This window comes from Acanthopagrus latus, chromosome 1 (genome assembly GCF_904848185.1).
Source record: "Acanthopagrus latus isolate v.2019 chromosome 1, fAcaLat1.1, whole genome shotgun sequence".
NCBI lineage: Eukaryota > Metazoa > Chordata > Actinopteri > Spariformes > Sparidae > Acanthopagrus > Acanthopagrus latus.
This window is the reverse complement of record NC_051039.1, coordinates 3812374-3830835: the sequence shown is the minus strand read 5'-3', so window position 1 is coordinate 3830835 and position 18462 is coordinate 3812374. Positions and strand designations below refer to the sequence as shown.

The 18462-nt window shown below is 41.3% G+C and overlaps 1 protein-coding gene across 3 annotated transcripts in view; it reads right to left on the bottom strand.

Moving 5' to 3' along the window:
• Window positions 1–18462, bottom strand: part of elfn2a (extracellular leucine-rich repeat and fibronectin type III domain containing 2a) — a 195851-nt gene that overhangs the window by 16276 nt on the left and 161113 nt on the right. The window contains exon 5 of one of the 3 annotated variants that reach the window (XR_005077664.1): window positions 12522–12942. The exons of the other annotated variants lie outside the window; for them this stretch is intronic. The gene's annotated coding sequence lies outside the window, so the exon portion shown is untranslated. Of the gene's footprint in view, window positions 1–12521; window positions 12943–18462 lie in introns of those variants that run through there. 3 annotated transcript variants of the gene reach the window in all.

The following is an 18462-nucleotide window of genomic DNA, read 5'->3' as shown; positions in this document are numbered from 1 at the left end:
AAAAAAAGTTGATACATTGGTAGTTTGTTGAAAATGGTTTCAACAAGCTATGTCTGTTACTTACACCCATAGATGTGGACTGGAAATGTGTCACCCATCACAGTTAATTTGCACATTCTGAATAGTGTATTCAAATGCTGCTGCACACAGTGAATATTTGTGCTGCATATTTATCTAATCTGACAGCATCGCCTGTATCTTTGCACAATGTGTACATATGACCCATCACACAGAGCCTTAATTCAGTGAGGTAATCTTAATCTTTTCCCTCATTGCTATCTCATTTATTTACTTTTGTTTCAGATACCCGATCTAATTCCTTGTACACATGTAATGTGTGTGAATGAAGTCTGGTTCTCTTGACAAATGCCATCTTGGAGTTGTGTGAATGATGACAAGTTCTCTCTCGGGAGCAAAGGTTGAAGTATTTTCATGTTGTTATATCACCCCAAAAAGGGTTAAAATATGGTTTAGGTTGGATTTTTTGGTTTAAAAAATGGCTTAAATCCAAAGCAGCAACAACAGCTTCAGTCAGTTCAAATGGAGGAATTAGTGTGACATTGATGTGGAGCCACAAAGTTCACAGAGGGAGGAGGTTGTGACTGATGGATGAGTCAATCAATTAGTGGACACATTAAACAGCTAGTCCCTTCCTGTTTCTTAGCAACGGTCAATGTCGGCTTCTTTTATTCGTGGCTACAGTCTTTCACTAATTATTTCCAAAACATAACCCAATGTTTGATCAGAAAATGGAGTCTTCCTAAACCAACCAAATAACAGTTGCCAAAATAAACCTGACGAGTGGATCTTCTTCCTCCAGTGTGAGTGTCAGAAAACACTGGAGGGAAATTATAAAAAAGTGCATGTTGTTGCTAAAATGTTGATGGACTTGTATTTTAATTTTTAATCTTATCGTCTTATTAAGCGAGCCATGTACCTGGAGCTCCAGAAACTTGATTAGATATCAACCATTGATGTAGCAGATACTGAAACTCCCACATTACTCCATTATAGTCATATGGGTGTTTTTTTGTTTGTTTGTTTTTTTTTTATTTTGTTTAAATATGATAACACACAACCCATTTTGTCATTAAGGTTTAAGGATGTGTCAGGCAGAAAATGTATCAGACAAGCTATTTTCTTAAGCTACATAAGGAACATACAAGACAAAATGTCTGAAACTGTCTACAGGGTTTGCTCCATTGTTATCTGTCTGTATGTACTCTGTCGGTAAAGTATTCTGCCAATCGAACACAAGCATCAGTCTGTCAGAAAATCATCACTTTGACAGCAAACGACTGTCTTCCACTGAAGGACTGAACATTCTGTACAAACTGTCACAAATCAAGTTGTCCAGGACCGTGGAAACAAAGTGACAGGCTTCGGTCTGTCGCACATCCATAGTTAATGGTCAGAATCATCGGGGGGTGGGAAAGAGTTTGAACATACGAGCGAATCAGGAAGTAGATGTTCAGCTCAACTCCGTTCTCTGCACTGTGCTCCTGTGTGTGCAGGAGAGACACAGGCCCATGTAGAAACACCGATATGGGATGGGGTGGCATGATGGGGAGTCATCAATCACTGTAATTGCATTTAAACAGACTCAGGTGTTTTGTCTCGTCCTGCTAAACGTGCGGCAGCGACAAATGCAAACACATCATTCCTCACAGGACTGCATCTGGCTGGGATGAATTAGGAGGACAGGAAACAGGGTGTTTTTGGTACAGTGGCTGCATTTTTAAGCTCCATGCTACTCTCTCTCCTATTCTCCTCTCTATTTTTAGAAAACATAACCCTTTCTTGAGGGATTTTTCAAATATTTGGACCCTCCATCCATGTACTTGCTCACCCAGAAATATATCTCAAATTTGATTCAAGTTGACTTTTTAGAACCATTTTTACGTGTTTTTTTCTCCCCCCTTGAAGAAAGGAGTCAGAAATGTCTCCATGGGAGCTTCAACAAGAAGATGAATAGAGCATTCTCCACCACACTGGTCTCTGTGACCTGGCAATGCACTACAGAAGTTCAGGCAGCCTCCATTAAACAGTGGCTGAAGTACGATTGCATTGACTTTGGGAAGGGTTTATCAAAATATGCTGAAGTGGAAGTGGACTTCTTAGATTTTTTAAGTATTTTTTTTGCCTTTGTTGAAAGAATAGCTGAAGAGGTGACAGGATGAGAGAGAGGGGAAGTGACACGCAGCAGAGGGTCCCAGGCCGGGAGTTGAACCCAGGTCTGCTGCAGCGAGGACAAAGCCTCTGTACCAGGGAAGCCTGATCTACCAACTGAGCTAAACCGCCCCCCAATCGTCTGACCATCTTACGATCGAAGTCTAATCCACCATGAGTTCTAACTGCTTTTCAGATGTGTCAATAAGATTATAGGTCAGCATGTCTACACACACCTCAGCTCTCCACTCAGCAGTCCTTGTCAAGCTTCACTTTAGCAAGGCACTGCCTTTGTTGAAGTTAGCCAGTAAGAAGTTGTGGTTTCACTTTAATTTTTTCAATTGCGTATGTAAACATAATAATAGGAGTTCTTCAGCTCTAACTTACTGGAGGGAAGCTGGAGGCTTTAAAACTCTGCGTGGGAGTGTCCTTTCACAGTTGTTAAGGACGCGTGCGGGCTCTGAATTGCAGAGTCGTCAGGGTCACTTGTGGGTTGTTGACCCAACCGGCCTTCACATGGGTTGTTAGGGCCAGGTGAGCCCAGGTGTGAATGGTTGTTAAGCTGTCTGGGGAGAGAACTCAGGACTGCATCGTAGGTCTTCAAGTAACTGAAACAAGTCCAGTTGCCTATGATGCAGCAGTTAGAATTACCATGACCTGGATGACTGAGAATATGAATAATAAAATATATGAGGTAGTGATAAGAGCAACATGACACGAGAGCTATGTCAACACAAAACAAGCAGCATGCTTTGACTTCCTTATGATTGTGCAGCTTTAGTATGACGAAATGGGGAACATGCATGTTGTGGGGACAATGGAGCAACATAAGAGACCACGAGAGATAAAGAGAGATGAATAGAAAACCAAAAACTGTGGAAGCAGAAAACAGGACTGTGTATCGAGAGATGTGATGCAGTGTTCCATCAGATTTCCATCTCTATTAGCACAAAGAAGATGCTGCCAAACAGAATCGTGAAGGCTGGTCCGTCTCTTTCACAGTTAGCAAAACTGTGGCTGGTGCGATCTGTGCATAGCTGCATTAGTGTTTGGATGTAAATATTTCCTCGTGGATTACATCTCCGCTGTCAAGTATGCATCAGGTGTTGTTCAACAGCATGCGAATACTTATCGATTCACAGGCCTTCTTGAAAAGCTCACTTTTTCTTTCTATTCAGTGTTGGACCATGCTCAGTGAGGATTCTTCATAAAAGACTAATTCAGAAATGTTTTCTGCGTCCTTCTTTTTGGTATGATGAGAAAAAAAAAAGAAAAAAAAAAAACGAGGCCGTGGTCTTTGATGTTTGTTTTATTCAGGACATGAAGCGGGGAATTGCCCTTGCGCTATGAATGAAGCTATGAGCAGAGTCTCAAATGAGGTAGACTGTCACAATTTTGGACAGTAGTCAATGAGACTACTTATTCAAGTTTAGGAACTAAAGTAGGTTGAGGACACCTATGTTCCTTATGTAACTTAAGTTCAAAAACTCACCAAAGTTACAAACGTAACTGCAGTTATATTATATACATGACACAATCTAATTCAGTTAGTGAAAATTACCCACTGTTTACTTCTTAATTTGAAACTGGACATGAAGAGCAGTCTCTTGCATCAAAGTCCTTTGCTCATGTGACACAACCATCCACCCCTTATGAAGACTTTGTCGCTCATTACACTGCTGCATCTGACTTCCTCCTTCAATGTCGTAATAATTACTATGGCCACCTAACATGAAACATCAGTATTTGTTGTAGTGAGCTGCTTTTATTGTCGGCCTATCCGGTTACTTCTCTGAAAAAAAAAGATTGATATTCATTGCGTTACTCATTTCATTGAAGATTCATGCTGCCACATGTTACAGACACAGCTGCAGCATGAAGACTCATGTTCATTCACCCAGATCCCAGATGGTCAAATCAATATAGTTGAAAGAAAGAGGCATTATAGAATCTGTTTGGGCATATTATATGAAAGAAATATATTTCTTCTGTGTGTCTCCTCCTTATCATTAAAACCATAACCATCAGTGTCTGGGTTGCCTTGTTTGGCCTTTCCAAAAACTGAAAGTTCTGTCTGCTGAACAGATCAGTGTTGGAAAATTACAAATACCAGATTTACTGGGTGTCTATTAAAACTGGATACATTCAAATGATTTCTAGTCCCACTGTGCCAAGCTCTGGTTGTTCCCATCTGTTTTAATTATCCTCTCAGACCTTGTGCACATATGACTAATCTTAATCATTTTGTTGTGAAGTTCTGTAAACTTACAGCACCATTCTAATGATTCAGGGCGCAATCATAAAGCAGTCTGTGTCCCTGTCTTGCAAATTCTCGTGAAAGATGTTCTTTATTCGTCGTTATTTTAGGCATCTATTCAAAATGAACTCTGTTTTACATCAGGAAATATCTGTACAGAGCACTAGGCATGTTGCAGAGCTTTGGATGCATGGTCGCAATAGGGTAGGAGCGCCCACAGGGCGGCTCAGTAAATAACATTAAAGTGGACAAGCTGTGATTTACAGATTCATAACCTGAAGGTTGTAGGTGTATCCATGGTTGGGGTGTGATGGGCATAGAAAACGGAATTAAGCACAGCGGCACGGCTTCAGTCTTAGCCTGAATGTGATGGTGTGACATAGGTCACATTTGACTACAGGCGATGTTTATTGGCAGCTAACAGAAAGAATCCCCATGCTCTGCTGTTTCAGTGATTGTAAACGTTTTTCAGCATTACATGTTATTTTTCTTTTTTACTTCATTCCAGCATTAAAGCTTTAAATTAAAGTGAATCAGGACAGCAACTCTGGCAAAGAGATATACAGAGAAAGACAGACAAGCAGGGCGTCTTCAGGTTTGTGGAAGACAAAAAATAAAACGTAAAGCTGACAGAAACTAAATATTTCTTTTGTGAACATTTCCAATGAAAGTCGGCAGCAAGAGAGAAAACAGCAAACTGCAGATTTGATCCATATTATACTTCTGTACAGTTTCTACTTTCTACAAATTTGATCACACAGAAATCTGTAAATACGATCTGTGAAATCTTTAATCATTACAATTAAAAATTAAAGCTGCAAGCAGCGATGAACGGGCCCTTACAGTCCACGTGTGTCAGGGTGTGCCATGTAGACGTATTGAGGGCAACACTCTCTACATGCTTCAGCAATTTGGAAAATATGGCAAATTGTATGTGGAAGTTATAATGACTTGATGGTTTTATGGCAAATCATCAAATTGGACTACACCACAACTGCCACCAGGTGTGACGTAGGTGAAAGCTTTTGACAAGTTTTGTCCACAGATTCTACTTGCAAAGTTTGGTGCGAATCGGTCAAATGGCTTAGGAGGAGTTGGAAAAAGAACGTTTTTCATTTCTGGCGATTTTGCAAATGGAAATTTACCGTGAAAGTTGGCGCAGCCTACAGAAATGCGAACAGGAATTCTGTTTTTTTTAAGGAGCTTTCAGGATGCAGACAAGAAGAATAGTCTGCAGTCACAAGTTTGCTCCAAGCAGTCAGCAAGTGTTGTCGTTTCCCTTTTATTCACGAACCTGTTGAACCCTCTGCTGACTCTCCAACATGTCCAAGTAGTAACTCAAGACAGGATGACGCAGCCATCTCAACAGCCAAAGTGATACAGTTACTTGAGAGCAGTATAAGAAGGGTTGTTGTGGTTCTGGATCATTTTAGGTCGCCTCAGTTTTCTCTCTTTTTATCCCTCCGTACTTTTACATAAACACCCCACTGTTCTTCATTTTGGCGTCACGATTCAGTGTCCCTGATATTTTATTTATTTTTTTTAAGTTCTCTGCAGCATCCCTTCATCTTTGCCCAAACACGTCTTCGCTTCGCCTCCTTTTCACTTGTTTCTCATTCCTCTTCCATAATTACCCCACACCCCTCGTCGCCTGCATCTTAGTCTCACAATTCACGACTTCTCTTCATCCTTCTCCCTTTTCTCTTTTTCCTTGAATCCTTTAAAAGCTTCCAAAAACGCTTCCAAAAAAATCTCTCCTCGTTTTATCTCGGCCTCGATTTAGGTGACTCCACTTCTCCTCTGTCTTACTTTTCCCACTCCTCTTGCACATCTGTCTCACATCTTGAGCCTGTGATTCATCTCTTCTCTCCTTTCTTTTATCCATCCACAGCTTCCATGAAATCCTCTTCCCTCGCTTCCGTGGCCCCGAGATTCTTGATCCTGTCTTATGTTGTTCCTCCTCCTCTTTCTAAATGTTTTCTTTTTCTTCACAGCTCCTCATGACAAACTTCTTCATTTTGCTTTGGCCTCAAGATATTAGTTTTTTTTCCCTTCATGTCTCCTCCAATTTTACCATCAAAAGCTGAGCTGCTGTGCTGTCAAACCGCTACCTTTCTTTGTGTGAAGTGTTTTGCATTCTTGTCTCCTCTTTTTTATTGAACACCTCATGTGAAATCCATCTCAAAAATACTTGCATTCACCAGTTCAACGTGGTCTGTCTGGACGTATCATACACTTTTTTCTTTCTCTATCTGTCTGTAACACACAGACACTGAAGCGCTGCTCTCTCGTTTTGCTTTTTCGTGCAGATTTAAGCTCATAGGTACATTCCCTTGCACTCTCTCCACTACTTCTCTCTCCCTCCAGGGTTTAATTGATAGTCTGAGTGTGTATGAAAAAGGCCCCATCTGCCAAAGTAAAACTGGAGAAGAGACTGAGGGCTTGTTAGTGGGGCAGAAGAGAGTGTGGGAGCAGCTCCCATCTGCAGTGTAGCCTCAGATGGGGCAGGAGAGGTATGACGGGTCTGGGAATTCAAGGAGGTAGAAAAAAAAAATGTTTAGAAGCAGAACTTTAGAAGAGAAAATTGGCTGTTGTAGCTGCCGCACAGATGAAAGGTCGTGTTGGCTGATAACCACGTCTTCTCAATTCTGTGGCATCCGTTGGTCAAATAAGTTCAGTAAACCAGTTTGGTTGGTAGCTGAGGAAGCACAGCAGACGTAGACAGGCAGTGTCACTGCATCTCACTGTCCTTTTATCTTGCAGTCGGTGTGCTTATTAAGAAAAGCCCCCACATTTGAATTAATAAGCTAAACCAAAAATGCACATTTCCTTGAGCAGCATTTGGAGTGCTTCATTACCTTCTGCCTCACACCTGACATTTGTGGGTTCAGAAGTAGATTGGAGGTGCGTGGTTGGGATTCGTAAGGGGGCGCACTGAAGTGCTTGGGGGATTTTTGCATAATTTGGAGCCAGGTTCGTATTGATTCTTGGTTGGGCTTTAATAAGCAGAATTGGAATTGATAAACTCTTGAGGAAGGACACCAAACTTGCAGACAGAATCCTTAATGGACTTAAGCGATCCAGATGTTACTGTAAACTTAGATTCTGTGCTGGCTGGATGCAGACAATCTGGAGGAAAGCTGACCATCTGGGAATGCATGAATGAATGAATGAATGAATGAATGAATGAATGAATGAACGAACGAACGAACAAACAAACAGCTGTTGTTGCAGTCACATGAGGCAGATCTGATTGGATTTATACCACTTCACAAGTCTGTCACTCAGGCCTGACACACACATATCAAACATCAGTCGCAGGATGCACTGCTCGAGAGGATTTGTAGAGAGCTATGCTCCGGTTGACCAGTGGGCTGATGGCCAAAAAGTACATTTTATCATTCATGAATTCATGAGGGGAGCTCCCACTTTAACTGGCCTCATTTAACTCTGCTTGAAACAAACACCTGAGTAAGGTGGACAGAGGGCTGTTTGCCCTTAATCATTTATCTAACTTGTGATGGGGGGGGAGCTGTCCTTCACTGAAGGATCATACATTAAATGATAGATTGATGCAGATATTGTGCTTTGTTAGTGATTTTGAATTCTTGAGCAGGCTTATCGAGAGTGATAGAAGCTGATTGCCTAACACCAGCTGTCAGATCTGATTATCCATTATTTCTTCTCCTTCATTTCATGATCCTCAACTACTTTTCTGACATCCTGGCCAAAACATTAATCCGTCAGACTTCTGTTGTTATATTGCATATGTATTGCAGACCAAACCACAACCTTTACCATAATCTTACCGAGAAGCTGTAGTGCCTAAACCTGACCAAACTGCAACCGTTTCATTAACCTTCAATGCGGTCCATCTGTCATTTGTTATTCTGGGTGATCTTTGGCGATCAACCCATCCTGTTGTTTAGGTATGAGGGTGTGTGCATCTGTCATTTGTTTACGTGTGTGTCTAAACTTTCCCTGCTTTTTTTTTTTTTCTGTGAAGCAAGTTGGATCTCCCTTGACGTGCTTGACAATGTTTCAGTATTTCTTCGGGCATCTGTGCCTTCATTAGATCGGTATCAGATCCGATCAGTCAGCAGTGGAGGGATGACAGGAAATGAGAAGAGAGAGAGACGGGGAATGATGTGAGACAAAAGGCCCTGAGCTAAACGGCACTGACGCTGCAATTCGTGGAGGGATGCCTTCAAACCTCCGGGCCACCGAGGCTCTCTGAAATATTGTTGTTTGATAGTCACACCTCGATCACTGCAGTATTGCCCGTTCTTTTCACAGACTGACACCGGCTCCCTGTTGAGACGGTCTGCAGAGCTGTATGGAGCCTCAATGTTTTCTATGTTTTACTTCCAAAAGACACAGTTAGGATTTGTTCAGGATTAATTAATTGTCCATTACCAATATCTTACAGGTAGATGAAAACCAGATAAGGGGGTCAGAGGTGGGCAGCTGTCGTGATGAAGATGAAGGCACTGCTGGCTGCTTGGCTGTGGGGGGGAACATGCTTATTATAAACTGACTGATAACCCAGAGACCTTTACGGTTGTGTACGGAATTGGAAGAGATGAACAGTTGGCTCTGAACTTCTGACTGACTGTTTGATATTTGATTGGCTTGTTATCTGTGTGTGTGTGAGAGTTATATGGACAGTGAATATATGTGCACTTCATGTTTTGAGACATTTTTCCTATAGAGAAAATCAATTTCACTCTCTCTGAGGACTCTATGTTCTGAATCTATGTTCATTAAAGTCATTTTTCAGATAAAAAAAAAAAATAAAAATCCCCTCCCTTCAGCTTTCTGGCACACAAACACATGCGTGGCGGTGGTGGTCAGAGAGCTGTCAGTCTTAACAATAAGGAGCTGTCTCTAAAGAGGAAAAAGGACATGAGACAGGTCAGTGGGGAGACAGGAAGGGATGATGGGAAGATGGACTGAGTGACAGAAGGAGATGACAGCAAACAAGTGGAGCCGAGAAGCTGTGAAGTGGTCCTGAAGATGACTCACCCTGACACTTTACCTCCGTGTTTTTTTTTTCTGCTATTTTCCCCTCTTACATGCATTTTATTCTACATTCTGACTCTCGTACACTGTATTAATCTGCTTTTTTTTGTTGACTTTCCTTCTCTCAGCCTCTGAGTGATGTTTCGTGCTGCAGCCCGGTGAAATAAAACAGTTTGCTCAAGTAAGATGCCAAGAAATAAAGTATTCCAAATTCTGATGGAAACAAATATATTCTGAGTATGTTATTGCATTTGTGTAGGCAGGATGTACTGTGTACTGGTACACACAATGCGGAGACACATTCAGTATCTGTATTACTGGATGTGCGTTTTTGTCTGCATCCAAAAATGTTTGAGGCAACTGAAGAAGCTCCTGTATAGAATATTAAGCTTGATGGTATCTACTTTGACCTTTTCAAACCTGAGATGTTTTTTTTTTTTTGTTTTTTTTTTCAAAGATGCAAGGCAAGTTTGAATTGTAAAAAAAAAAAAAAAAGTTAACTTTCAGTTGGCAAATTAAACTCCAGGTTCAGCTCGAGGTGCAACAGAACAACAGGTTATATGGCTAATATTGGTGCATATCGTGGAAAGATCTCTTTGCAGCACAATGTTTCTGTTTCATTCCCATTTTAAGCTTTTTAAGCACTGACAAACTCTTCAACTCTGCTCTTACCTGCACATCTTGCTGGAATACAACAATAGGACTGTGTCATCGGCAAGTGGCTGGACAAATAATGATCCGTACTGACTGAAAAAGTGTGCAGAGCCGCCACTGCTGCGGTAAATTCAACAATTTCTAAGAAACCAAGAAGAACCTGTGCAGTTCGCAGCTGCTCCAACAATAGCGGTAAACTTCAGGGTGGTTGCTGCTTTCTGAGACCATATACTGAAAAATACTTCTCAGAGGACAAAATGATCCCCAACGTAACTGGTCTGTAATGATTACATGCAGCTCTTGATTGACGCTAACTAGCCTGTACAGTAAACGTTAGCATCTTTCCTCTTCACTTGAAATGTGTCTGATGACCAAGTTTTTCCTCTATTTCTCGGTCATATGTGTAAAATCAAGATAACATACAGTTGCTGTCAAAATGTGTATATTTTTGAGCCAGCAGATTTCAGACCCTGCTGTCACCGTCAGCAGGCTGCAGCACATGAGTCACCAAAACTTACCGGCTGGTCGCAAGAGTCTTTTATAACAACTGAGAAGTGAACCACACACACACCTGGTGGAAGCCAGTGATGCACAGGTATGTTGCACATTCATTTTTAGAATGGTGGAAATAAATTCAAAATGTCATCATCATGATAACATTCTCAATAATTAGATGACTCATGAGGCTGAGGGACAGCAAACACTTAATCAGGACATCACTAATCATCCTGTCTCAAAGCAGTCCCAAAGAACCAGTGGGTTTTTTGAGTGATGATAATTGTTGATTGTCACATTAATCTAAAAGAACTAAAGCACCAAAAATTAGCTGAAAACATTGGAACTCATCTTTTGCCAAGATAGCGCAACAAACTTCTGCCGACCCCTCAATGTATTTAACTTTTTTTTTTTTAAGACTTTCTTTAATGTGGGGAGTCCAACTTCACACTGCCTGCTGTGTGTGAGCAGAAAGCAATATGAATCTAACTGTTGCTCACTGTCAGAATCCAGATTTACAGGCACGTTATAGTCAGTCCATTTTGTTTGTTTCTGGATAGTACTGAGTGCAATTTACTGAAAATACGTTCCTATTTTTAGTCAAGTGAAAGACTGAAATGCTTCTTCCCCCACTGGAGGCAACACAGTGTGTGTCTAAGAGGAGTAATGAATATTTTAATGTGTGTGTGTGTGTGTGTGTGTGTGTGTGTGTGTGTGTGTGTGTGTGTGTGTGTGTTCTTTGTATGTGCCAAGAGGCGCTTGTGCTTCAAGGCCACCGATTTATCTCCAAGCCATGTATGATCTGCACCATCAACGCTGATTTGCATTACTCACCCCCCGGGCATCATGAATATTGTGTGTGTGTGTGTGTGTGTGTGTGTGTGTGTGTGTGTGTGTGTGTGTGTGTGTGTGAGCACACATCATATATGATTTATGAGAAAACATTTAAAAGGTTGTGTGCACATTTGTTCTTGTGTTTGTTTACCTTCATCTGTGTGATTGTGTGCCACCCAGTGTGTGCGTGTTCGTGTGCGTGTGTGTGTGTGTGCGTGTGTGTGTTTCAGTGTCTCCTGCCTCTGGAGAATGTCAATGCATATGCTGTCATCTTTGTACGTTCTCTGAACTGACATTTGTACAAATACTGTAATTGTGATGATCCATGGAGAAATTGCAAACCCTCCAGGTTTTGCAGTGTAGCGACTGCAATAATTAACCTTTACTTTTTTCAGTCAAGGGAGCTGATGAATAAAACAGCAATTTTCTTAATGAAAGCAAAGAAATGACATGAAACATTTTTTGAGAGAATAAAGATTAAAATATAGTGATCCTGAGTATGTTCAGTTATTTATTTGGCTTTGAATACGTTTCTCCTGTTGGCTTGAATATCTATTTTATTTATCATAGATGTGATTTATTGCTAGTAGTGGGAGAATACTTATTGAGATCTGCTACTTAAGCAAAATGAATGATACCACTGGAGTGGAACTGGGAGCTGTGGTTCCCCCACCATCAAAACATGTATATTATGTTAATTGGATAAATTACACCACTGCTGGTTCCACAGTGATATTATATTGGTCGTGCTGTATTTGCAGTGTGGTTCCATTTGTTTCAGAGGAATTCTGAGTACCTGACCGGTTAAGTGTTTGTGATTCTACACCTGAATAAATCATAAACATGAATAAATCAGCACAGTTTTGGTCACTGATATTAGTTATTTCATACTATATTCATGTGCTTGCATTAAGCGTCAGCAGGTCTTTTCCCCATGATGGACTGTAGTAAACAGACTCACTTAGTGTTTTCTTGTCTTGCTACACAAGTCACGCTGGCGGCAGAGGTTACGATGCAGGGTGCCAAGTGCTCATCAGGAGCAATAACCATTCATACACACACACTCACTCAAGGACACTTCGACATGTCGACTGCAGGGGCCGGGGAACCACCAACCTTACAGATAGTGATTGAACGCTCTCTCTCTCTCTCTTCTGATCCCCATAAATGTTAAGTATGTCGTGCATGAGGTGTGTGTGAATAAGTCTTCATCACAGCCTGCATGACCGTGTGGTTACTACAGTGTGATAAGAGGGCAACTGTGTGTTTCTGTGCATGATGATGTGCCTTTTTTGCATCTGTTGTTGTGTGTTTTATGCACCGAAATGCCATATGTTTGTGTGCACTTCTGTGTTTTCCTGTCATTTTTTATTTTTTTAGGGGTTTTTTGCGGCGGCAGTGTGCAGAGTGTACGCATGAGCGAAAGAGGAACATAGTGCGTAGTGTGAGTTTGTATTCTGGGACATATCAGCTGAAGGGCTGCTGCCCGGATGGCCTGCGGTGGGGTTATTCTGTAAAAAAAAAAAACAAGCCATTCAAATGTCAGAGCACTGGGGGAAGTTTTTCACCACACATCTGATTACTGAAAATATCACAGCTGAGGGTTGAGGAGGCAGCACAAGCCGAGGACTGTGGTTGTTTTTTTTTTAATTTTTTTTTTATACTTTTACAATTCACACACATTTCTTGCAGCGCTATCTTCTTAATATTCCCTGTCTTTTCACACACGAGAATATGATTATTGTTGTTGTTGATTATTGTATGTTATTTAACATTTGGGTTGGGTTTGGTTATAACCATTCATAACGTAAAATGTGGACTAACGGTTACAGTGAACTGTATTCAGCCTGTTAACTGTGCAACAGCCTCCCCACTGTGAGAGAGTTGTGATTGCTCTTCATATCTGAATCAGAAATGCACTTTTCCCCGTGGAGGCACTTTAATGATAAAGCTGCCATTCGTGATCATTTTCAACAGAGTCCATGACGAAGCAAATGAATGTATCATACCGACAAATACTGTCAAGTACGCCCCGATTGTTCAGCTTGTGTCTGCATTACAAAACAGGAAGTGAAGTGTGTTCCTCTCAGGCAGCACATGTTACCACCTCACTGAGCACGCTCAGTAAGTTCACAGATGAAATGAGATGTTCTCCAGTGTATAGGAGGGTACCATTAAACAGCCCTCAAACCGGGTAATTTTCTCTTCCACTTTGAAACGGGGCTTGATCCAAGAGAGTAAACCCCATGATGGAACATCAGAGCATCCATCTTCCCACCCCTCCCCTTTAATGCACCATCTGAATATATTAAAATTCTCTCAGATGTAGTCACACACTCTTGCTACAAGGTTTGCGCGGCTATAAAATCCATGTTTCTGTATGTATGTGTGGTTGCTGTTTGTGTTCCATTGCACACACGTTCCACAGTATATACTTACTAGTCTAGAGGCAATCTTGGTTTTCAGTGTTATTGACAAATAGCAATCTCAGACCGTGAGTTTGGCAGCGATGAGTGCTCCTCCAGTGAATATGGGATCTGAGTTTCTCAGTGGATCAGCCAAGCTATCACACACACACACACACACACACACACACACACACAGCCCCATCATTACTATGGATATGATTCACTGCTTAAATGCACTGCAGACTGAGACGCTGCAAGACAGATGATCTTGTTTACGTTCACATCAACACAAAAACATATGCACACTCCAGTGTATTCATAAGCACGCACACACACACACACACACGCTCACACACACCACTTACATGATTGCACGCACACACACATACTGGCATCGGTTACATGCACAAGCACACACACACACACACACACACACACACACACACACACACACACACACACACACACACACACACACACACACACACACACATCTTCCACTCAAATGCCCCGGAGCTCTGAAAGTGAATCATTGATGGAACAGACACAGGTTTAAAAAAATCTAATCCAGCCAGCGTGAAATCTTCAAAGTCGACCCGCTGCTGGAAGTACGAGCAAATGGCTCTCGTAAAGACACTGCCACAGGCAACAAGTGGACAATACTCCAAATTCATTCATACCGACAGTGAATGAAGGTAATTCTTGGATTTATAAAACATTAGACTGCGCATAAAGGGTATTTCTCTCGGCTGGTGCATAATTTATCCTGTGAGCTAAATACTGCAGCAAAAATGTGTCCTCAGGGGGTTCAAATACAACACCAAAAGTAGGGAGGATATTCAAAATTGGCTGAAGTTCTGGGTGAGCCACTTTATGGAGGCAACTTTTAATAGCAGACTTTGCCAGATTTGCTCAGTTAGCTGTTAGTAAATAAGTTAGACTTCTGCATTTCTTTGTGTTCAGTTTTCAGTTTTTCTCTCATCCCAATGCTGTGCTTATGCTCATGTGAGGTTTGGCAGAAGAAAAAATCCATTCAGTTTGGGTTAGGAACACATTGTGTTCTGGCTACAGGTACTTGTTTTGGTCTCAGCTGCAGATGGCCTGACGTCCGATCAAAAATATCCATCTCCTGTCGCTACAAACAGCTGAAATTTGTCCCGACGCCTCCCTAAAAAACATCCACAGGTGTCACAAATGTTGGAACTCTGTGGTCCCCTCACCACACATTTCCAGTGGTTTCACACTTACAAATGTAGAATCAGAGACTTAAACTGTAGCATCTAGCTTGGTAGCCTTGGTGCCTACAATGCCACCACTATCCCCTTCACCTTTTCTGAATCTTGAAAGGGATGATGACTAAGATAGTAGCTTATTAAGTAAGAAAAAAGACAGTGTTGCTCCCTTTGATTGGCAAGTGAGGGCCACCGAACCTTCTCACAGAGGACTTTGACCTGTAATAAAACAGTCCAGGCTGTGCTTATTAAAACAAACAGAAACCAAACCATAAAGATGGACACCCCATGTGTTGGCTTTAAAGGGAACAGAACCTGTCACCTATGGTTACAGGACAACACTTTCACATTCCTGCTGCACACTTCATCACACGTCTTCAGTAAACTGCACCACTTTGATAGAAGGGGGGGACCGAACAGCACAGAGCTCAGGTAAGGCTGTTATGAAGCTGTCACACTAGAAAGAGAAAACCCAATGAGCGGCCTATCAATAATCCAAGTGCTCCAAGGATAGAAGACAGTGTTGAATATTCATGCTGGCGTAATGAATATTCTCAGAGCGATAAGCAGACAGCAGCTCAAATGACGCTCATTAGCAGGCATCGAAATCACAACCAAGCCACATCAATGAGTGGAGACAAAAGACACGCAGGCGACGGGGAGCTGACATGCACTGCAGCAACTTTTTGTCAGTTTGAGTTCTGTCCTATGGAATTTCAATGGCAATGTCAATGTAATTTTGGACATTTATTTCATACAGTACTGGAACTGCTCAATTCGATGACGCTTAAGCATCTTCGCAGAGGAACAGTGCTCATACTTTTTGTAACATCCCTGTTACATTTCTGTATTTTACCTGATCTAAGTGTGTAATAAACAATAATCAGATAATACACATGTAATTGTATTTGGACGCAGTGTGGGTAACCTGACATTCGACCATATAAGTGTGAGAGATGCTGGAAAGAATCAGTCTGTTTGCCTTTAACATAAGATAACCATAAAGGGCTCGCCTTGAGCTGTAATTTCCCTTGTAGTGCTACTCTTGTGTTGGTATCAGTGAAATAAACAGAGCATCAGTCCAGACTGATGTTCATACTGTTATGATAGGCTCTCCAGGCTCAAGTAACTGCTGGGTTTCAGATATGGAAACACCCACGAACAGCTTATGAACAGCCGTGCAGCGGATTTGACCGAGGATCTAGATAGCTGATTTCAATGCGGCCATATGATTAGAATGGCTGAGCTCCCAGATGCCTAAATGAGCCGAATTAAAGGAGTAAACAATCCGGAGTTCCAGTAAGAGAGAGAGAGAGAGAGTCGTGATCATCCCATTAGAGTCTGTTTGTATTCAACTGATGAATATTCACTCTTTTAACTTTGTTTTTGGTCTCTAACAACTCCTGAGGGTAATACCTGGATCTTTAGCGGCTAAATGACAAAACAGCAGGTTTCTAAATGTGTGTTCCTGCTGTTTGGTGCTGCGCAGGTGGTGTACAGTGGGTTTATCAGGCTTTGTTTGATGTGCTCCAGGGTTTTCTTGGTGTTTGAATTTATCACCATAAAAGACTTCTTATACATTACACAGCAATGCTGGACACTATCTGTGAATGGTGTGCTTTGGGGGTAAATTCTGCAAGTGTTTTGTTTTTTTTTTAAAAAAGAAAGCTATATTTTCTGCACAGAGGTTGGGGAAATACAAAACTGTTTGTATTGTGATTTGACATGTTGTATTAGATGCTTAAAAGGAAGCCGCCACAACTGACACGTTAAGTGGTTGCTGTCTTGCACAACCAGAAAACAGAGCAACAGTGTTCCTAAACATGAAAAATTAAAGCTGGATAGAACAACAGTGAGACAAACAATGGATATGAACAAGGCTTTGAGAACTGCGGCAAGTTTTGCAACGTTTCATAGAAAGCCTGAACAGCCTATACATGAAAAGTTTACTAACCAGAGACACTCATATTTCTACCCTGAGTTCTAAAAAAGGGTTTCCTGGAGCCGCCTCTCCATTTGATATTCACAAATTCAGGCTTTTGCCATCAAAGATACGATCGCAGAGGCTGTCTGGCAACGATAAACAGTCCAAATGTTACCTTGGAAAAAAACAGAAACTTAAATTTTCATTTTCATTATATTCTATGCAGATGATGCCATCATTTATTGTCCTGCGAACAAACACTGTTTTACAAATTCTGCTTAGCCCGAGACCATTAAATTATGTTAATGCGGTTTGATAAAACTTTTTTTTATATATACAGAATGCGTTATCTTTGTCAGAACAGATTAACACTGTTGGCTTTAGTTGCATGTGGGTTAAGGCGCCTTCCATGAACCCCCAAGGCTGAGGGCCTCTGATGCATATAATTATATAATAATAATATTTCTCATCCCTCTCTTCCCTTGCTGCCTGTCATCTCTCATATGTTGGCGATCAAATAAAAGAAAAAAAAAAAACAAAAACTGTTGTGCTGAATGTCAATCAATATCTAATATCATTCTTGGCTGTTTGTCATGTTATTGTTCCCATGTTCCCGTTCAACATACAGGAGAGGTGAATAGTAATCATGTAAATGTGACTTTATGATCCTTTATGTATAATCCAGTTCACCCCAATGATCAGTACAAAGCCATGAGAGTGTCAACTTGGCCTATTTGCAAAATGTGAGTTACTACACCTGGATTCTTTAACTCTTCTTCGCAGAACAGAATGTTAAATCGTAGCTGAAACAGACACTGAATATTAGCACACACTCTTCTGGCTTTAAGAGACAGTGCACTAAAATTTAGCTGTGCTCTCCTTTAACGGTCATCTCATTTTTACTGAACTGCATGATATCTGTGACTGGCCATGAACAGCTTTAACTAAAACTAGCCACTCCTCGTCCTTTTTCCCCAAATCCCCAGCGGTGTGGCCTGCCCTTCAGCAGATTGAGATTGACTTCGGAAGGCTCGACTAGCCAGTGCCATTTTTGTCACACCAAACTTATAGAAAGAGTGAAGGAGTGAAGGTGTGGGGGGGCAGGAGGACTAAAAGTGAACATCTGAGAGTTTGAAACAAATAGTGGAATGAATCCAGAAAGAAATAGCCAGTGGAAGAGTAGAATAGAAAAAGAGAAGCATCAGAAGTTCAAGAGATCAGTCTGTGAGAGACATAATGTGACAGGAAAATGAGAGCAATACTCTCTATAAGAGGAAGATGGTGGATCAAACAGCCTGGGGTGGTGGGTGGTACAAGATATACCATAAAGGAGGTTGATGAAAGAAAGGCGCAAAAGCCAAGTTTAACTTTCAAGGGTAAGAGGAAGAATGAGAGGGAGCAGTTAATTATCGAGTTTGATATAGAAAAGAGCTGCTAGATTGGTTAACCTTTCCTTGCAACATCCCA